This window comes from Festucalex cinctus, chromosome 1 (assembly GCF_051991245.1).
Source record: "Festucalex cinctus isolate MCC-2025b chromosome 1, RoL_Fcin_1.0, whole genome shotgun sequence".
NCBI lineage: Eukaryota > Metazoa > Chordata > Actinopteri > Syngnathiformes > Syngnathidae > Festucalex > Festucalex cinctus.
The window spans coordinates 8,126,095-8,138,049 of NC_135411.1; the positions used below are offsets into that span (position 1 = coordinate 8,126,095).

The window sequence follows — 11,955 nt, forward strand, 5'->3', positions numbered from 1 at the left end:
TTGTTTGACTGAAGGGATTCATCACATGGTTGGGCAGCTCTTTTGTCTTGGTAAGAATCTTGGATAGTTTCTTGAGCTACTGTTAGCTCAGCAATGACACAATTGATGGGTAATGTTATGTCATGATCCGTTTCATTTCTGAGCACTACAGGTACCTTAAAAGGGTGTTGAGTCGGTAAGGTCACCAGGCAACAATCGGTGAAGATTCCACCAGGTAAAGATGACATCGCTGGTGACTCTAGCAGTGCCCATTGCTCATTGCCAACTGTTTTTTCACTTGCAAATCCTTGCAGGACAACTTTCTGACCGGCTGGAATTGTAGTAGGTATGCTGCCTCTGCATTTTACCAGGCCAAGCCTTCCACTGGTGCGTTGCTGATGTCGTAGCTGGAGAGTTTTCAGCACTTGAGCATACCCACAGAATGTGGTAGAATTGTGGGTGGTGTCATCGCAGTACTCTTCATAGAGAGGATCAAGAGTGTTTGTTCCGATTAGTACTGGTATACTGCTGTTGGAACGAGTATCCTGTACTATCAAAGCAAGTGTGTCAATTTCTGGTTCTGAGGCGATAAAGTCTTTTGGAAACTTCAAGCTCACTTCCACATAACCAGCATAAGGCACAGGTTCACCATTGGCTCCTTCGACCTCTAGTATGTCACTCACTGGCTTGATTAAGTAGTCTGAAAGGAAATCATCGTAGAATGACTGAGATATTGTGGTAACCTGAGAGCCGGTATCAAGTAGACAATTACTCTCCACCCCTCCAACTTCAACAGTAGCAGTACACTTGCGTCCAATAAGTCCTTTCGGAATTCTTCTTGAATGTTTAACTGGTTGCCCTTTCAGTGTTGCCGTTGTCTTTGATTTCTTTTTGAGGCTTTGCTGGTTTTCGGTTCCTGATAGCCCCTCTGCAGGAGCCGCTTCTAGTTTAAATGTGAAGAGTTAGTTGAAGTGTTCTTCTCATCCCAAGCCTTTTGTTTTTCTTTCAGCTCTTTTCTCTTCATGTCAACAAGGGTTGGATTTTCTGGATTGCAGCAGCTCGTGACAATGTGGCCGTCCTCCCCACATCTAAAACAATACCATGGCCTGGGCCTTCTAGAATTTGTGGTTTGAGTAGAGTTCTGCATTTGAGGAAGAGGATGGTTTTCTTTTGGCTTGGTGTTCTGAGTTTTTGGTGTTTTAGGTTTCACAGGTTTTTCCACTTTGGGGATAGTAAATGCTGCCAACTGCGCCTGAAGATCAGCTATTTGCTTCTGAATTTGTTTCATGGTAGAAGGGATGCTATCATCTTGAGTTGTGTTTTCATTCTCAGTGGTGTCAACAGATGCAGCTTGGGTGTGAACTTGGGCTTTTGTCTTTGTGAATCCAAGATGCAGTTTCATCCGATTGGCCTTGGCGGCTTGTTTATCCTCTTCGGTTCGCAGCAACAATAGAAATTCGGCAAAAGTAGGTGGGTTATTTTGTCTTTGTTCAAGTTGGAGGGTGGCAATCAATGTGTTATTCCAACATCCCCTACAAAATTGTTTTATGAGCTGTTTATCTGCATCGTTGGAATTCACAGTCTTTTTCTTCACAACTGCACTCAAAGATGAATATAATCTGTGGAGGTAACTGGATGGTTTCTCTCCTGAGTCCTGGTGAGTACTGAGGAATTTAGCAAATAACTCATCACCATCTTCCACAGTGGCATATGCTGAGTCAAGCAAATTCAGGTAGTCTATTGGAGAAGCTTGGGGACCTAAAGGTTTTACTACATGAGCAGCAGGGGGTAAGAGGCTGTCAACAATTCTTCTTGTCAAATGTGATTTTGAAACACTGGGATCGTTCAAGTAGAATTCAACGCTAGTTCTCCAAGTATCGTAATCCAACTCATACTGGGAACAAGGAACTTTTCCTGAAAAGGGTCTCAATTTTGTCATAGAGTTCAACTGGGATGCGATTTCTGTGCTTTTTACAATGTGCTCAACCACTACACGCTGAACTTCGGGTGTGCTAAGTTGATCAGGGGACAAGGGCAAGTTATTCATGTGATCCCTCACTACAGGCGGGGTGAATGGAGCAACTGGTTCAGTGTGAGGCTGGTTTCCAAAACAAGTTGCGTTTGTTCCGGCAAAGTTCAGTGAAGTTAGACCAGTGGTTGGTTTGGGGTCAGTGGGTGGAAAGATTTTAAAAGGCGGACCTGGAGTGGGTCTAGGCTGGGTTGGTGCAGTGAGTGGTGGAGTCACTAACCTTTCACGCTCTGGTCGGGTAAGAGTTGTTTCCTGAGGTGTTTGTTCTTGAAGTGTCACAGCTTCTTTCTCTGAAGTTTGTTCTCCAATTGTTTTCGTTATTCTGGTCAACTCCTCCCTCAAGATATCTTCAAATGACATTCCACTCAATTTGGCAATGTCTTTAAGCTCAGACAAAAAAGTGTGAGTTATTCCAGTGCCAGCTGTGCAACTGTAGACACTAGCTAAGGTTTTCACATGGTGAATGACTGTAGGGTCTTCAGAACTTGGTCTATTTATCGGTAGGAGGGTTTCAAGTGACTGCACTGCCTCGCCCGATTCAAACTCAACGATGGCTTGTTTATAGAATTCTGACTCTGGGTTATCAATTTCAATTACTCTCCTAATTGACCCATACTGCTTCAAAAAATCAAAAACCTCTTCATCTATATGAGTATATGACAATCCACTAACTATGACAGAGTTCGGAACTTTGATGTTTTCAGCTTCAACAATCTCCATTTCTAACTTCTAACACACAAAACTAATTTTCAATTTTAGAAATCAGATTTCAATCAATAGATTTTTTTTCTTGCAATTCAAAAACCAATCACTAGGTGGCGTAATAACAGTGTTCAGATATGGAAACAGTCATACACAAAGCTCCTGGCTGGCTCGCCAACTTTTAAGATGTAACCAGTTTAACAGAACAACGCAAATGATTCTAGGTAAGACTACGGAGCTAAGTGCAGTGGGCTGTGACCATAAATGAATACATCAGAGCAGATAACTTAACAAAACACTTTAGTAACAGTATGTCATCAATTACAACAATAACAGACAAAATGAACCATTAAAAAAAATAAAATTGGGCCCTTTAAAAAATAAAGAGTCGTCTTAAGTAGTCCGTTAAGTCAAGTCTAAAAGTCTGTGATCACTTGTTTTCTCGCTTGCATCCTTTTCCAAAAGTTCGTGTCAAGTTCTGTTCGTTGGTACTGTCCTACCACACTGTAGAGATCCGTGAATGATGATTCCACACTGTTCAATCTGGGTGGCTCGCCATCAATGGTCCCAGAATCTTCCACGAGGTTTTTGATCCGTTCAAAAGACCTGACCGAGGCCAACAATAATCAAAAAACGCGGATTCGCCCGGTTCCTGATCACTTCTCTTGTCTTCAACAGTTGTCTTCGTTGACTTAATTGTGTATAAATGGGTTTTAATCACGTTAAAGTTGTTTCTGAGCGTTCGGTTTCTCTGCTGCGGTGACTCCGTCCAGCGTGCTCGTTCCTCGCGCTCTCTCTCTCCCTCTCTCCAACGTTCACTCTCTGCCTGTCAATCAAGTGACTACGGGGAGGGACTTCCGGTATAAATGAACGTCAACGGCAGATTGTGTTAAAAAAATAACACAATAAAAATACTTTTATGGATTGAAATAATATTCTAATGATATTAATTATTTTTCTGTTTTTTATCTTTTTTGTATTTTAACCCTTAATTGTTCACAGGGTTACAATTTCAATTGGCGAAGATAATTTTATGTAAATTAGCCACACTGTTGCATCATAACAGTGGTTGGAAGTGCAGAACAACTAAAAGGAAAAAACATTTTCTTGGGTTTTTCATTTCACACATGCTATTTGTGTACCATCCATAAAAAAAAAAAAAAAAATACAGTCAATATTCCGTAATATGCCTCTTCAACTTCTTTCCATTTCTCAGTGATTATTCCTGCTGGAGTTGGCTCCTCATCTGTGACCGCCAGCATCAGGTCCCCTGTCTAAATCTGTCTAACGGCACCCCCTGCATCTCTATCTATCTAGGCCAGTTCCTCAGCAGTCTGCCCACACGTTGTTAGACTTTCCGATCTATCGCGTTTGCCGGAAAGCCAGCAGTCTTTGCTGTTCTCCTCCGGTGACGTGGAATGGACTTTGACTCCTCGTCTTGTTGGCGATCATTGGAAGCAGAAGTTGAGGAGTGTGACTCACTGAGGGTTGAGCTTCATCTCACCTCTCGCTTTTTGTACGTCAAAGCAACTTTAGCGTCGGATGACGGCGATAATTATTATCATTCAAAAATCTTTTGTCTAGAAGGACTTCATAAACCACTTTGCAATGTTCCTTAATGTGTACTTGATTTAAGATGATTGTCGTGCGGCCTTTATATCTTCAAATTGCACTAAAAGGCAGACATTCGCGTGTTATTTTCCACTTTTTTATTTTTTTTGTCGCTATGGCACGCCATAAAAGATGTTGGGTTCAATTTTGGGTTAGACGAGACATTTATAGAGTATCCTTGGAGATATTTGTCACACTCCTTTTATTTATTTATTTCGACTCTCAACAGTTCCTGACCACAGAAAGCAGAGCGCTGTCACGCTGAGCTTTAATGTCAACTCCCGTTGAAAATGTCGGCTTCTAACTCAATGACATTGATACACTGTGGGAGCCGATCTTCATGCAATATGTAATGGCGATCTTACAGACAAGAATCCTATCTATCTATCTATCTATCTATCTATCTATCTATCTATCTATCTATCTATCTATCTATCTATCTATCTATCTATCTATCTATCATCTGTCTGTCTTTACTTTTTCGTGATTTATTATTATTATTATTATTATTATTATTATTATTATTATTATTATTATTATTATTATTATTATTTTATTATTTTATTATTATTATTATTATTAATCCAAATGGGTAATCAAAACAGTTTTAACGCAGGCGCTTTGGTGTTTTAATTCCCAATCTAGCCACAGGGGGCAGCACGATGCGACTCAGCGATGTCACTTCCGGGTTGCGTTGGTTTGATTGAACCGAATCCACCTGCTGTTAGTTCAACCGAAAGGTTTGCTGCTTTATACTGATATGAAATCCTCCATGTCACCTGAATAATGTTTAATTGTGAAAATAGTTTTAATTTGTTACAATTATTTGTGTGTTAATTACCTGTGTTGATTGTGACTCAATGAAAACTATTATAATGAAAATGTGATCGAAGCTTTCAATGTAAACAATTGCTTGATTGCAACTTAATTACATAACAAGAAACCTATCTATCTATCTATCTATCTATCTATCTATCTATCTATCTATCTTTACTTTTTAGTGATTTATTATTATTATTATTATTATTATTATTATTATTATTATTATTATTATTATTATTATTATTATGAATCCAAATGGGTAATCAAAACAGTTTTAATGCAGGCGCTTTGGCGTTTTAATTCCCAATCTAGCCACGGGGGGCAGCACGATGCGACTCAGAGATGTCACTTCCGGGTTGCGTTGGTTTGATTGAACCGAATCCACCTGCTGTTCGTTCGACCGAAAGGTTTGCTGCTTTATACTGATATTAAATCGTCCTTGTCACCTGAATAATTGTGAAAATATTTTTAATATGTTACAATTATTTGCGTGTCAATTACATGTGTCGGTTGTGGACTCAATGAAAACTATTCTAATGAAAATGTGATCGAAGCTTTCAATGTAAACAATGGCTTGATTGCAACTTAATTACATAAAATTAAATTTTAAATCCAAGTGCTGTATCTGGAGTAAATCATGGCTGATTGGTGAAGTTTTGGTGTTTATAGTGTAGCAAATTCAAATAGTTAATTGAACAAACTTTTGCGTGAACTTTATGCAAATGACATGCTGAATTAATTAAAATTCTCTATGCAGAAAGAAGCTTTCTGTTGAGATTATTGTGTGCACACAAGCCCAATTAATTCCATAATTTCATTTAAATGCTGTTTTATTAATTAATTTATTTTTTTAAATAATGTTTTTCTATTTTGGTCTTTTCTGCTATTGTTGGTGCACAGCCAGGTTCCGAGGAAGAACATAGCACTTTGTGAGGCACAATTTTAGACGCTGAGCAGCATGGCGAGAAGACTGCCACTAGAGGCTGCACTCCCCGTGACACCGGTGCGCACATCGATAACGAGAGATGGAGAAAGTACCTGAGAATTCAATGGAGAACGGGAGAAAATAAGATGGTGAGCTGGCATCCATCAGTCGGCCACAGCGGGAGGGAGTGACAGAGTGAAGAGGTAAGTCGGAGTGAGCATCTGACAGCCTCAGAGAGAGAGAAAGAGAGTGAGAGAAGGAAAAAGAAAGATGGGCGGGGGGGCGTTTCAGCTTCCCAGCAAGAGAGCAAGTGGAGCAGCTCGCTCGGCTCATCCTCACATCCTCCACTGCAGCCGAGCGGATGAGATGAGCGAGCACATCTGAGCCCAAGCGCAAGCAGCCGGGAGCCAACCGTCGCCACAAAAAGCAGAAGCGGCCGACGCCTCGATGCGGCGTGTCACAAAACGACAAGTGGTCCAGGACTTGTGCGAAGCGGCCGCTGTTTGACAACCAGCCTGGACGTGCGGGGGAGGCTCGCCCGAATTCGGAAAGCTTTCGGCAAGTCGCATCAGAGCAGGTGAGTGAAGTTGTCTTGAAGTTGCGTCGTCCCCCGATGTCGGTTTATTTGTGCTACCTTTGCAAGCGATGCGAGGAGGAACGACAGCGTTCTGGATGCTGTGGTTTTGTTTAAGTTGTTGAACAGGCACCCGCGTGCCTTAATGAACACATTTTCATGATAAAGCAAGGTGGGGGGGTGGGGGGTGGGGGGGGTCATTTCAGGTCTTCAAAGGAAGCACTAAACTCATGATGTAATGACTCTTTTTACATGTTATGTGAATTTGTGGGGTTCATATTTGGGCTTTATTTGATTTTGTTTTACAATTGCTTGGCAACCTGTCTCAAGGGTTGTGTAGGTGTTATAATTTACCATTGTTTCAGTTTATTGCTATTCAATACAAGATTTTGCTGAGTTCACTTTCAGATGTTATCTATGTAATATGTTGTATTGTTGTGGTGAATACGGTTACATTAGATTAGGAGTACATTACTAAAAGGTGTTTATAATATTTTGATCATCTCCTGTAAAATTGGTACAAAATATTCAGATGGATGCTGGTAAATGTGTACTGCCGCCCAAATAATCTTAAATTAATACCTCATGGACCGTATCAGCCGCATCAGCTAAACGTAATTGTCTTTATAAATCATAATTTGTATATAATTTGAATAGAAGGTATGAATTTGTACATGATATTGTGGCTGCTGAGCAGAGTAGTCCAAAAATCATCAATAAATGCAACTTTTGGAATTCCTTTCCTTCTCTATTCCCGGTTTGGGTTTGGCAAACGCAACCTAAAACCACCATCAAACAAAAGTGGTTTATTAACAATACTCAACTACAGGAAAAAAAAATACAATATAACAGTTAATTATAACCCCCCCCAAAAAAGGAAATGAAGCGATTCTTCAGGTAGAAGCCAAGAGCAAAATACCAAGTAAAAGTGACCTTATAAGACTGATCTATCCAAATCGTATGTTAAAATAAATAAATCAACATGTGCATTTATTAACTGATAAGAGCGGTGTCTCTCGTTAGTTAACAATTCACGCATCTTCAGCACCTTTCAGCATGATTGCTGTGTGACGAAATGCTTAGCAAGAGGATTCCGACCACTCCGCCGGCACTGTTGCAAATGTTCAAACTCATTAAGAAAAACCACTTTCAACGTCACTTTCCGCGCGCGCCATTTCTCCCGCTAATCGCTGAATGAACGTCCCACCTCACCGTCCAATTTGTAAACGCCCCGCCGTGCCCGATATGTCTCGCCATCCATCTGCACGTGTATCCCGCTCTCTTTCCTGTCTCCCTCAGCCTTCCAGCTGCCGTTCAACCCACCCCCCACCTCTATTTCCCTTCCGCACCGTCCTGTGAAGGTTATTGCCATCTATCGACTTGCTTGAATTTGTCAAAGAAAAGCGAGACACATGTCCGTGGTCACAGCAGGGGGGACGGACGGGCGTAGGGATGCGACTGAAAGTGGTGCTGATGTGGAAACGAGAATAATGGGAAAATTGTCCAAGCTGTGAAAATGAGAAAGTCTAGCTGCACAAAAAAAAAAAAAAAAAAAAAACGCCAGTTCAGTTTCTTTTGCAAAGAATACCCACAAGATTCCGACACTATTCTTTTCTTACTTATGTTTGTGATGCATCATACTGCGTCTGGCAGAGTTTTATTTCCGCCCTCCCGTGTGACGGTGGCATCATCGAGCCGAGACGCAGAATCGGAGCTATTTTTCCCCTTCTCATTCTTATTCTTTTGAGCAACGCTTGCGTTAGCGGTTAGCCTTTGGCGTTTCACTCTCAAATCACGACAAGTGGGGTGCACACATTGTGATTTTTAACATCTTAACTGATTTTTAAAATGTGAGACGACATGCCTAAAAAAGTTCCCAAATACTTGCCGCTCTCATGCGTTGTGCACGTAAGATGACCACCACAGCCCACCACACACAATATCGACACCGGCAGTCCGGATTCACTTCCCCCTAGCCACATATCACACGTAGTACCAAGAATAACCTGTGAGAGGCCGTCTAGTACAGTGAATCCAGAAAGACAACAAAGACGTTGTTGCACTATTTTCTATTTTAGCGAATTACTTTTGAGGCACATTATCAAACATTTAACACAACCAGCTGATCCTGTACTTTTGAAATCTGACTACAGCACAAACTTCAAACTCATTAACTGCCATTGACGAGTAAACTCGTCAATTCCGTTTTTCAATGGGGATCGGAAGGATGATTATCTGTTGTTAGTCCGCTATAAATTTCATGCTTGGAAACAACTTTACTAGCGCAGTACCACCAGTATATGGCAATGATGCAACATTTTTGATACAAGGTGAGCCCAATTTGTGAGTCCACTGGGAGAAACGACTACATTTAAAAAAAAAAACCTACCTTTGTTCTACTGCCAAACAACAGAAAAAGGCAGATTTTTTTTATGTGAATGGAGAGAATCTACCCTTTCTGCCAGGGTTACCTGTTTGACATCTATTAAACACGACACAAAAAGGGGAGAAGACACTCAGTTCAGGGCTTGCGAGAAGAGAGGAGAGGAACTGTCTGATACAATTCACTCCTGCACTCTGAAGATTCCTCTCCTCACCCTCTCTACTTATTTGGTTTTCCACGCCCTTTTCACGCACCTAGTTACATGGGTGTTCCAACCCTAAAATGCAAATGCAAGGCATAGTTGGAACACAGTGTACTTGGTTGTGTATATGTTAGCATGTGAGTACATGTATTACTGAGTACACGTGTGGTTAAGTTTGCAATCATTTCTTAACAGAAAACAGGCGACCTCAGCAGACTGGCTCGAACCATTCTGCTGCGTTAGATGTTGTGGTTCTTCAGCTTTTTGAGTCATCTTCAAATAGCCAGGCTATGTGAATGTGAGTGGGAACAGAGCAAAGCATTCTTCATTGCAAGCAGAAGCAATTCTTCTTTGCAAGCAGGAGTTCTTCATTGCAGCAAATGTATGATATCTTATTATTTACAATTATTCCTACACTTTGATGGATTTGTTGTGCATACAGCAGTGGCGATTGCCCTAAGACTGCAAGGGAAGCTCCTCCCCCTGAAAATAAGAAAGTGATGAAATATGCACTGCTGTGTGTAACAATTCATTATGCGTGAGAATACCTTAATCCTTTTGTTCCGAGTCAGCTACTTCTCACAAATAACTGACACGACTTCCTTCTCGTTCATCCCTGCGGCGCAACTTTTATTTATCTACACAGTCGGACGCTGCTTCAAAGAGTTGGTTGTTCCACTGCGCGAATTGGACAAATGGTGGGCTTTTTCCCCACCCATCGAACGCTCAGCATCTCTGGGGGTTTACGGAGCAGTGGGCCAGCCCAGATTTTTGGCTACTGCGGGACGATTGGATGATCTGTCTGAGATGTGAACGAGCTTCCCCTCATTCGAATAGCCAGCAGTTGCCACTGACATACAGTATAATCTTTGAACAACAAAATGCTGCGGGTCTTGGAAACTTTCGCACTTTCAGCGAGTGCTTGAAAAAATAAAAATGCTCAGACTGAGCAGCGAGTGAAGCAGGATTACTTCTGTCGATCGCAATTTGGGGCGACGGAGTAAAGAAAGCCCACACTGGCGACTGCCATATCGCCATGATACATCTTCTGTCAACACGAGGTCATGTGCGTTATGATGTCACAAATATGCGACGCTACCTTAGGAGAGGGGAGGGGTTGAGGAGTTGGGCACAACTTGAGCCACATCGACAATAGATGGACCAATGTGGCACGTTTATTATTACTGGCAGATTTCTTTATTATTGGTTTATCTGTACGACGTCAAATTGGTTGATAATTGCTGATAATTATCGGCCACCGATATTATCGTGCATCCCTACTATCAGTAGTAGTGGTGTATGCAAGCTACTGTAACGTCAGTTGGTAAACAGCGTTGTGCTGCAAACTTCGTCAAGTACAGATCCTGTTTTGAGTAACCTGTGAGGGACAGCACGTTGGATCCGTGTGGCGGTCGTAAAGCTTCTCAAATTGGTTCTAAACTGCAGTTGGGGACAGAAAAAAAAAAAAAAAAGAAAATCTTGCCTGGAGCCAATTTTGCAACGTCAATTGGCAGGGAATGAGAGCAAAGCCGAAACTGTGACATGCTGATGGCCTCAGGTCTGTCCAGATGATACTTTGAAACAAAATTGCCAATGGAATTATAAAAGTGACTATTACCGGAAATTTTACGTGTCTTGTGCAATTTTATTTCTGTTGGCATAGCGACCTGGAGGCACTGGAACCTCAATTATTATTAATAATAATAATAATAATAATAATTAATAATAATAACTAGACTAAGTGCAATTTCTGGAGAAATTGCATGGGAATGCTCAAAGCTGAATGCTAAGATTTGAATGCATGTAATGCTTATGAAGTAAACTGAGAGATAAATTATGAAATTATAACCTCCTGGTTACTGGACAATGCGCTTTACCAACTGTGCCAACGAGCAGTATAAGACACCTGGTAATGATGATAAATTATATGTCTGGAATTGGGCGTGGAAAGTGAAAAGTTCAATGTCTATCCCATTGAAAATGAATGGGGAAAAGTTGATGTTAAATTGTGCAAATTACTGTGAGTAATGTGGAATCAGACGATATATACCCCGGGAGGTGTGAATTTTTGAAGCTAGTTGAAATTTGAACAATGAAAATTGGAAGTATTATGTGGGAGTTTTTATGCGGCAAAAAAAGTGTGGAGAATAAAAATCACAATAACATATTGTGGGAATGCTGAAGCATTCCCACAATAATGCATCAGATTTCTGTAGTGCTTTTCTAGAGCAAAATGTGAACTTCCTTACAGGGGAAGTCAGCCTGCCATTCTTTTTTTTTTTTTTTTTGACGATATGTTCGATGCAGCCCCACTAGTCAAAATATGGCATTCTGGTTAATATTGCCTCAGTGGAATATATGTTAAGCAACAAAATCCAGCCGTTTCTATCTATCTCAGGGGCGGCCATTTTGGCACTTGCTGTCGAATGAAGATGACATCAGTGTTGCTCAGGTCTCAGGTAACAACCAATCACAGCGCAGTATGAGAAAACAAGTCAGCTCTGATTGGTTGTTACCTGAGCCCTGAGCAACATTGACAGTAAATGTGGCAAAATGGCCGGCACCTGAGATGGATAAAAATGGCTGGATTTTGCTTCATCACTCATATTCCACAAATGTAATATTAATCAGAAAGTCACGTTTTGACTTGTGAGGTCACATATAACCAAGAAATATTGAAGGTTGACTTCCGCTTCAAGGTTGAACAATTTGGAAACTAAAACTAAAA

General features: G+C 41.0%; 1 long non-coding RNA gene across 1 annotated transcript; it reads left to right on the plus strand.

Moving 5' to 3' along the window:
* The first annotated feature begins 5,453 nt into the window (after window positions 1–5,453).
* On the plus strand, window positions 5,454–6,587 carry LOC144014679 (uncharacterized). Its single transcript, XR_013282536.1, has 3 exons — window positions 5,454–5,550; window positions 6,044–6,271; window positions 6,422–6,587. It is a non-coding gene; the product is annotated as an uncharacterized LOC144014679 (long non-coding RNA).
* The last annotated feature ends 5,368 nt before the right edge of the window (window positions 6,588–11,955 follow it).